General features: G+C 37.7%; 1 protein-coding gene across 2 annotated transcripts in view; it reads left to right on the top strand.

Annotated features, from left to right (window-relative positions):
* Positions 1–2,006: 2,006 nt before the first annotated feature.
* LOC114650733 (alpha-1,3-mannosyl-glycoprotein 2-beta-N-acetylglucosaminyltransferase-like) overlaps positions 2,007–10,414 on the top strand; it is a 51,280-nt gene continuing 42,872 nt past the window's right edge. Inside the window, exon 1 of one of the 2 annotated variants that reach the window (XM_028800557.2) lies at positions 2,007–2,275. The gene's annotated coding sequence lies outside the window, so the exon portion shown is untranslated. Of the gene's footprint in view, positions 2,276–2,656; positions 2,797–10,414 lie in introns of those variants that run through there. The other variant, XM_051933741.1, reaches the window with a different exon arrangement.

Raw genomic sequence — 10,414 nt, 5'->3', positions numbered from 1 at the left:
TTGGAACACACCCTCCGATCCCCCTTCTTAAAGAGGGGGACCACCACCCCCGGTCTGCCAATCCAGAGGCACTGTCCCTGATGTCCATGCGATGTTGCAGAGGCGTGTCAGCCAAGACAGTCCTACAACATCCAGAGCCTTGAGGAACTCCGGGCGTATCTCATCCACCCCCGGGGCCCTGCCACCAAGGAGTTTTTTGACCACCTCGGTGACCTCAGTCCCAGAGATGGGGGAGCCCACCTCTGAGTCCCCAGGCTCTGCTTCCTCATTGGAAGGCATGTTAATGGGATTGAGGAGGTCTTCGAAGTATTCCCCCCACCGACCCACAACGTCCCGAGTCGAGGTCAGCAGCGCACCATCCCCACCATATACAGTGTTGACACTGCACTGCTTCCTGTGGCAAAATAAGCACCGTCTTATTTTAACAACTTAGAAATTGTATATATAGTGCAAGATTCAGGTGCATTCAGGGATTAATTGATTTTAACGTTCAGTCGTTTCCTGTTATTTATTTGCTTCAACAAGGAGACATATCACTTTTTTTGCTTTTCAAATATTGTGTAACAGGGGGTGAGTCTGATGTTTGATGGAGCTTTAATCAAATCACCACTCCAATTTTTGGACAAGGCAGGCTTAAGCGCTGGGCACACACACACTACCCCTTCTACTGCTCACGTTGACTACTTAGGAGCTGCTTTGCTGACATTCAAAATATACAAGTTGAAATAATCTATCTCAAGCTAAATCAGAAACAGTCTGTTTTTAAGGAAAGGCGACATATAAGAATGAGTTACTTTGAGGAGGACCGATTGTACTATTCATTGATCCATCCATCCTCCTAACCCACTGGAGTGTACCCCAGCAAGCAAGTAACAACAAGTGGAGGCAGGAACAATCCCTGGACAGGGTGCCAGTCCACTTTAAGTTAAACACAAACACACAATGACATCATGGCAGATTTAGCATTATCACTTCACCTAATCTGTGTATTTGTGGCCTGTGAAAGGAATCCCATGCAGGACTACATTCAAACTCCACACAGAGGGCACCCAGAGTGTGACCCCACAACTCCTTACTACGAAGGTCCTTATTACATTGATTATTAACATGTTTAACTCTGGCCTTAAGAAATGAGGGGAAAACCCTCAATTTGAAACTTATTTTTGTAACATAGTACATCCGTTGCTGGCCACCCTTTAAAATCTGCTCATGATGAAGACATATTATTTCTTCTCTTTTAAATGCTTTTAACGTTCAGTTCATTACATGTGCCAAGTACGTAGATGTGCAGACTGCAAACATCAATCGTGTAATTGAGTAAGTTAAAGTAAATCACGATTCAGTGTTAGAATTTTATTGTCTGGCTGTGACTTTCAGTATAAAGCCATACAAATAAAATAAAAAAAACAAATAATATTACAGAACTACTACTACCTACTAATTACTGCACCTCTTTGAATTCAAACGAATACAGTTTACTATAAAACTGTGTTTTGCAATAACCATCAACAAAACCCAAGGTCGGCAAATTGGAAAAGCAAGAATTGATCTACAGGTAACAAACCTGCCACGGCATATTACACAGCCTTCCTTCACTTTAAAGAACAGCGGTCTTAAAAAAAGAAAAAAAGATTGGAATTCCAGATATCACAATTGAAACTGAAATGGATACATCACTTAACTCAACTTCTCTTGGCCTCATTTTTATCTTTTTCTAAGCTGCTGTTTATTTATTATTAGCACTGCTCCTCCATGCATTTTCAGATCCCGATGTGAAATGTCCATGTAATTATTCGGTAACATATTTGAAAATAACAATATATTTGCTTTAAACTATAACAAACTATAACCATTAAAGGTAAATAAGCTAAAAACTTTATCTTAAGAGAAGCCTTAAATAAAACCCACTTCTGCATTTCCCAGCACTAATAGGAAGTTGTCATAAAGCGGTTGCTATGTGGTTGCTATGGGGATGGGAGGGACTTCCTGTAAAGGGATCCGGAAGTTAAGTTGGACTGGAACGGCTAAAAAAAAAAAAAGCGATATATGTGTTTAAGCACATCATTGGGGAGGGAAAAGAGGCAAACGATTATAAAGGGCCCCCAAACCCTCCCTTTATCAGCAAGGGACATAAGGGGAGGGGGTTGAAGAGTCATACCGCGGGTGAAATATGAAAACCGTTTTCAAGAAAAGATAATTAGAACGGAGAGAAAGCCCAAAAGAAAATATTTTTCTCCCTTCAGTTTCGTCACTGGCAGGAGAGGCGTTTTCTCAGGTAGGAAACCCATTCGGCATTTTCTTATTTTGGTATTAGCTTGAGGAATATCAACAAGCCGATTCTCCCATGCTTTAATAACAGTAGTTTCGGGTATGAGTTCACACTCCGTTCGTTTCCACTTTTGGGTCATTTTCGTCTTCGATCGGTAACTGGTTTTTCATTCTTCCTATCTGTCTGCTGCTGTATGTTTTCTTGTCTTCACTCGTTCAACAGCTTGCCTGATTAAAATGCGAGTTTAACCTATTTCATTCATCTGTTCATAGCAACGTGTGGCGTGACTCTGTGGTGCTTGGTACGATCAGCACTGGCGCAGTCGGTGTCTTGCTGAACTCTTATCAGCGTGTTCCGATTGTAAGCGAAGACAGCACGGAGTGACAGCCCTCGCCGGCAGGAGACGATTTTTCACTTTATGCTTGTAGTCTGCCTTGATGCCTGGTCACTTTTGGTAGCACGTCTGTCCTTTACCTGCCTTGTGCTGGTGCACGTTTATGTACCTCATGGATTTTTTATTAATCGAGGTAAATCAATCAATCGGCGGGCTGTTTGTAGTTTATTTGAACACCTGTTACCCAATATATGTTGTTAAGGAAAGAAAGGGATCTGTTCAAAGGTGTGATGTTTTTGTATTACTATTTAAAAGCAGTATGTGGGTATTAAAATTAAAATATGGTTGGATACGTGATTTCTATTATTAGACAGAAATATCTAAAGCAGCTTAGCACGCAAACACTGTAGGCTGTGCAGTTGTCTGCTTAGCCCACAATCCATTTCTGTGGTCTCCCCCGTTAATTACCTGGTATGTACAGTAGTTTAATTTGATCACCTTAGACGGAAAAAATCTTTTTTCACTGTGGAGAACAGCCGGTATTTTGAAGGCACAGGTTTAATGTTCTGTCTGCTTTGTAGAATAGCTGCTTCTACTTAACTTTAGCTCTTGGTATTATCAGAAATATCTTTTATTATCATACTGTAACCACAAGCAACATACTTCTTAATATTTTCTTTCTTTCTTAGTTTCTTTACAATGTCAGTAATTTTCTTGTTTTGAACTAGTATGACAGAGTATTGTACTGCTGCCTCATTCGATGGCTTTGGATTCTTAGTCCATCTTTACGGACTGTAAGCATTCTTGGTGTTCTGTCGCCTCTCACTTTTTTCACAACTTAAAGACCCTCATTTTAGTTTATTTGGCAATTATCAACTTGTTTATTATCAGTTAGTGACTGAGTGTATGTCTCTGTGCTTTAGCTTTCAAGGAAGTGGGCAGACTCCACATTCACAGCTATCTTTTACTCTGCACCTCAAGATGATCTGACTGGATTTGACTTGTCTTAGGGGTTAATGGTTATAAAAGGTGTCATTTTTCTTGGCTTTTCTCTACTTCTCTTAGGAAAAATACTTTTGTAAATAAATGATAGTCTTGAGTATTTAAACCAGATTTGTAGAGCCCTCACGTGCGCTTGTTCAGTGTAACATGGCAAACTGACTAAAAAGACAAACCAAACATCTGAAGTACTGCAGCTTAATTTACACATTCACAGCATTTTAATTCACCCCAGTCAGCACACAGGTCAATAATATATTCTAGTAGTGTCCCAAATGAGTTGAGTATAGTCGAAAGGTTCCAAATTAGTCAAACAAATTAAGTTTTGGGTAAATATCTGGTTCATAGAATAAGACTTCTTATTTGTATGTTATTGTTGGAGAACAAAATAAAAATATATGATGACTTCTTCAATTTTATCTGCTGGTACAAATGAAATCAGGATGTTCTTGTTTATCCAGCAGGCAATGTCTGAACAATACGAAGCACTTGTTCAATCCATAGAGATATTTTTTCCCTAACATTTTTCTCCCAATACAAGGGTGGATGGACATCAGAGAAGTACTGTATTTCTTGTAGAGTGTAACTGCTAATTTGTTTGCTTAATGTATTCAAATTATACTACACAGGAGACCAAGGAAGTACACAATCTAGTTTTTTAGAGCTAAAGGGTAACTGGTTGGAAATTGTTTCTTGTTTGTTCAAGTAAAACGTTTTACCTGTTTAGAATATTTGTAAATCATTGTGAAATATATCAACTTGTGTATCAATATATCAGTTATTATTTTAATAAACAAGTGAATATTCTACTTATTATTGCAGTTGAAAAACCTTTCAAATAGTGACATTTTGAGACAACATACTGTATGTTTAACTTGTGTAAGTAAACCTTAGTCATTAAGTGCCCCTTTATTTCTAGTAGGTACTCTGTAATAGTAAAAATGATTAGCTTAACAATTAGATAGATAGATAGATAGATACTTTATTAATCCCAAGGAGAAATTCACATACTCCAGCAGCAGCATACTGATAAAGAACAATATCAAATTAAAGAGTGATAACAATGCAGGTATACAGACAGACAATAACTTTGTATAATTTTAACGTTTACCCCCCCGGGTGGAATTGAAGAGTCACATAGTGTGGGGGAGGAACGATCTCCTCAGTCTGTCAGTGGAGCAGGACAGTGACAGCAGTCTGTCGCTGAAGCTGCTCCTCTGTCTGGAGATGATCCTGTTCAGTGGATGCAGTGGATTCTCCATGATTGACAGGAGTCTGCTCAGTGCCCGTCGCTTTGCCATGGATGTCAAACTGTCCAGCTCCATGCCTACAATAGAGCCTGCCTTCCTCACCATCAGTTTACAGTCGATTACATATTTCTAAGGGTTAGAAAGTGAACTGTTTTTGGGATTGTTGCTTAGCAGGTATGTATGTAAAACAATGCAAATTAAGGTGCTTGTTTGACCTTTTATGCTCCACATCATACTGGTTTATTTTCATATTTTAAAATATGTGAATTTCTTCAAACAGCTGGAGTGGAATGGGACATATTTGTCTCAAAAAACCCGTGATGTACTAACCTTTGGCATTTGGATTGCGCACCACTGTTGGTGCTGCAAACCTCAGGCATTTGCATTGGGCTCTTCTGTTGGTTCAGGTGGACATAGTAATTTTTGGTATGTAATGTATCTGATACTTTGACCTTTGTGCATTCTTTGCACATCCATTTTGTGCAGTGATTGGATTTCTTTATTATGTTTTATTGTTATAGCCACAAAATGTTCCAGTAGATGGGCAGCAGCAGATAAATGTTTAATGTGGCAAGGGTAAGGCTCCATTTCATGTTGTTCTAGATTTCATTACATCTGCTGCTGATTAACCTTGGTCAGAATTTGTCCACTTAACCAGCAGAATTGTTTGCTTAAGTTGGCTAGATGCTCTTTTACTCTTATTCAGAGATGAATATTTACTGATGAAAGGTATTTTTCCAGGAACTTGGCACTGTATTAGAAAAGCTTTATTGAGCTTAGGCTTTGGGTTAACTATTTTATGAATATTTTAATGTGTTTTTTTCCCCCAAGTCTTATTTTCCTTATTAGAACTTGCCTAGTTATGAATGTCTAAAGTGTAATTACACACTAATATTTTTTTCCAGTGGTTCATCAAACTTAGTGTCTGAACTTTATCATAAATTTGATTGTTTTTACCTGAAGCCCTGTAACCTTGTATTCTGACTTTACTAAGAGTCTATAATATACTGATTATCAATTTAAAAGGAAGTTGTTAGAAATCAAAATATCAGAAAAGCTAATTTACCATGCAGCTTGTGATTTGCGACCAGGCCATGGACATGTTTGAACAGTTTACTGAGTTGTGCTCTGTGATTCAGTCACACACAATAGATAACCTAAAAAATTACCTGTGAGCATAAAAGCATAAGGCTGTGCAAGATTCTGAGATTACGGAAACGTAATTGAAGAAAATAATTTGGTGACTTGTATCTGTTCCTAATGACTTAAGTTTATTGTGCCAAATTTTGTTGTATCACCTGATCTTGTAAATACTTTATGGAATTCAGGTTGTGTATTTGCGTTTTGTTACTTGACTACTTAACAAGCTTTTCACATGCAGTTTTTGGATAAATCATGAATAATTCATCTTTAAATTTGTTAAAGATGAGTTATAATATTGAAGTTGTTTTTGTTCTTCCCTTACTTCATCTATTCATTTTTCTGAAACTGATTCTTCTTTTACTGGACCATGAGGTGGCTGACCCATTTGAAGCACCATTGTAGAGGATGCCTGGTGATCACTGGGACATTCATTCTCCCATCAACCTTGCATGCACAGTTTTTCTTTTTCAGGACTGTTGCAGGTCTGTTCAATGCCCCACACATATTGTTGCATTATATAAGGTAAATGGTACACTTTTCATGTTTTAACGATCATTTGGATATCGAGATGAGCTTTATTGACCGCAAACTAACAAGAAAAATGCATAATCCTGTAAATTACTCTCATTTTATCATGTTAGCAGAAAAGAATTTTACTTTTAAGTTAAGTTTATTTCAATATAAGACCCTAAATGGTCAGTCAGTTATTTTCCAACCTGCTATATCCTAACACAGGGTCACGGGGGCCCTCTGGAGCCAGTCCCAGCCAACACAAGACAGGTACAAATCCTGGGCAGGGTGCCAGCCCACCGCAGGGCACACGCACACACTAGGGACAATTTAGGATCGCCAATGCACCTAACCTGGAAACCTGAGCACCCGGAGGAAACCCACGCAGGCACGGGGAGAACATGCAAACTGCACTCAGGGAGGACTCGGAAAGCGAACCCGGGTCACCTAACTGCGAGGCAGCAGCACTACCACTGCGCCACCATGCCGACCATAAAAAAGATACATCTTTAATATAAAATATTCCTGGTATTACCAGGGTGCATTTGAAATTTTATTTATTTTGTTAGCCAAAGGTTCAAAAAGATTTAGGAGATTTTGTAATTGAAAACATGTTTTCCGAATTACCCAGGAGAAATTGTTTTTGTTTTTAACATATCCATTTTTATGTGTAAATTATTAGGATATGTAAATTATTTTTTTCCCACTCTTCAGTAGCCTACATAATTGTCCATCTGTCTCTCTCTCTTGTTTGTTTCACTTCAGGCATTTCAGCTGCTCTAGTTGCTGCTATAGCATTCCTTGTTGTTCTCCATGTCTGTTCCAGCTAACCTATATTGGAGCCATGTTCCTTGTAATTATTACCTTTTACTTCTACTGGGCTTTAAATTTCCACATTAAAGACCTGCAATAAACAGTTCTTCTAGTAAATGTTTTTTGTTCATAGTTTCTATGTAGATATACTGTATATACAGTGCAGAAAAAATGTAACTCAAAAAATTAAACTTCCCAGGCATACACATTCCAGCTGAAGTCAAATAAAATATTTTACATGTTCAACTTGATTCATATTCCTAAATTAGATCAGTATAAGGCTGGCAAGACACTAGGCAGCTTTTAGTTGTAAAGCTTGTGAATTTCAACAGCTGCAGTTTCTGAATCTCTTTAGTTTGAGGATGTCGGATAACAAGGCCAGCAATCGCAGGGTACAATTGATTACATAATTGTCTCGTTACTTATTTGGCACAATTTCAAATTTCTAAAATATTGTGTGACCTCTGCATTCTGACAGGCAATTAATGCAGTGCATGGTAACACTGGTGCCTTTACGAATGCTTTCTAGGCATGACTGGTTCAGTTACAATCTTTCACCTGTTATGGTGATGGTGTGTTTGTTTGTTTTGTTGTTTCTCTGATGTCTTGTGTTTGTAATACCAAACCTCATCTGTTTACATGCTCCAAAACACTTTTTTTTTTTACTTGTGGTTGCTTTATACTTCTAGGTGAGCACCTTTCGGCTGTTAACTCAGTCTGTCATGCGCGAGGCGCGCACACACACACACACACACACACACAGCACGCTCTTATGACATGTCAGGCTGAGTTGCGGACTGGCATGTCTGCGTCAGTGAATGCTGAAGTGTCAAACTACACGACTGTCAATCACGGAAACACATGACTGTCCCCAGACTGAGAGAATGTAAATGAAGTCTATCACTGAAAATTACTGGACTGGTCATGTAGTGAAACTGCGTTGCCAGTTTTTGCTTATTGATGCAGGATTGTAGATTAATACATACAATAATGGACATCATGTTGGCGCAGTGGTAGCACTGGAGCCTCGCAGTATGGAGACCTGGGTTTGCATCCTGGGTGTTCCCTTGTGTGCTCTAGTTTCCCTGCCCTAAATAAACAGTTTCTTCTAAAGAAGAGATATACTGCATTGTTCATCTGAGGTAGTAGTGTGCTAACAGACAAAGAACACTGTACTCTGTTTCCAGCAATTTATCCATTAGCAGTGTTCAAGTGACTTTGTCTGTCTGTCTTCAAATAAAGACTTTTTATCTTCAAACTTGCAGTTATTTGCATATTTAATAGTTAAACCCAGGTTACTGCCAAAGACAGTCATTTTATTTAAAAGGTGAACCGTTCTTTAGATAAAAAAGCAATATTTTCATCTATAACATAGAGACCAAGTCTTAAGTGTGTAAAGTTATTAAATATATAATGATATGACAAATATTAAAAGTATGACTGCAATTTAGTAAACAATATATCTGAGAGTTAGTTTATAGCTGAAGTTTTAATCATGAAGAAAATTGTAAAGTACTCCCTTATTAAGTTAAAAGCATTTGTGCATTTAAATATTGGTGATTTTAGTTATCTTCCTGGTAGACTCCTTTGTAGTTTTTCACAGCTCTCTAGATAATAAAGAGTTCAAATAGTCCTTTAAAGACACTTCATGTACTTTAGGTAAGTTGCATTTACATACTTGCACTGCATTAGAATCATTGCTTATTTACTGATGTCCAGTTGGTATATCTGTTATTTGTTTCTTAATGCTAAAGTAGTTTATGAAACACTTTTAAAATATCCTGAGTGAGTCTAAAGTACAAATTATACAAAACAAAGGTTTTAAATATTACCACGAAATTGCTTAGTTACAAACTGAAATGGTAGGAAAGCCCAGTGTTTTGAAGTCTGAGATTGCTCTGTTGTCTGAGCCCCTAAACCAGTATCAGTCTATCTTAGTTATTCTTGAAACATTGATTAGGGCACAGCAACTTACCTGTGCCAGTCTTCAGCAAAGGCCACTGTCTCTAGATTGTAAACCACAGCTTGTTCTTTATGCACAGCTTTGTTTTTCAAGCTAGAATTTAGAAATTCGTCATGCATTTTCTACTTGCCATATTTCATATTTTTGACATAACTTTTTGTGGCCTTGCATCTCTGAGGGACAGCCAGTGGTTGCAAAGTGTCACTGTGGGTGGCAAGAAATACTGTACTGTGATCTGTAGAAAGAGAAAAGGCACTATGGATGATGTAATGTTTGTCATGCTTGTCTTTTCACCAGCATATCTGGGTTTGATTACTGCTGATTCAACATTTTATTTATCAAAGGTTTCTCTCGCCATTTTTGTCATTGCTTTCAAGATATAGTGTCTCTGAGGTTTATTGCAGTTTATGGTTGTAAGGCAGTTCTCTGTTGTATTTGAAGTTGCAGAAGTCCGTTTTTTTTTTGTTTTGTTTTGGTTTTTTTCCCACTTATAACTTTCAAAGTTAAATTTCCCCCAACTCCCCTCCTGCCACCTTCATTTGGATCAAATGTGTGTAAGCCTATAGTTGATCCAAATCTCCTAAAGTGGGATCAGCGGTCTAAATTGAATTACATGTTTTCCACTTTAAATTTTCAGCTGGCAAACAGGGTTACAGCTTAAAAATAGCAAGTGATATGAAATACTGAGAAACAGTGCCACACAGGTGGTGAGATGGTTATCACACATGCCTTTCAAACAAAAATATGTGTTTGATTCCTAACCATTTAAGAAAAAGTTCAATATAATCAAGCATTTCCTTCACTGTGTTTGTCATGTTCAAAAGCCATATTGTTTGAGTTATTTGCTGCAATTTTGAGGTTCTTTGTACCAGGACCAAAAAGCAAGAATATTATGTACCGAGAAGCTTCACAATTCTAGCAATAGTTACAGTATGTACTAAATGCCACAAGTTTAAGGTAATACATTTTGGTATTATGTAACTTTGCATTAACTTTTTATCCTTCCATCTTTTCACTTACACCTAGGCAACTCATCTAAACAAACACAATTGAGTTTAATATAATAACATTAATTTCTGCATGTTTTAATACGAAGGATATAGCCCAAAGTGCTTTACAAGATGTCAGAATTA

The sequence above is a fragment of the Erpetoichthys calabaricus genome, chromosome 1 (genome assembly GCF_900747795.2).
Source record: "Erpetoichthys calabaricus chromosome 1, fErpCal1.3, whole genome shotgun sequence".
NCBI lineage: Eukaryota > Metazoa > Chordata > Cladistia > Polypteriformes > Polypteridae > Erpetoichthys > Erpetoichthys calabaricus.
Note: the sequence above shows the minus strand (reverse complement) of the source record. Positions and strands in the feature narration are given on the sequence as shown.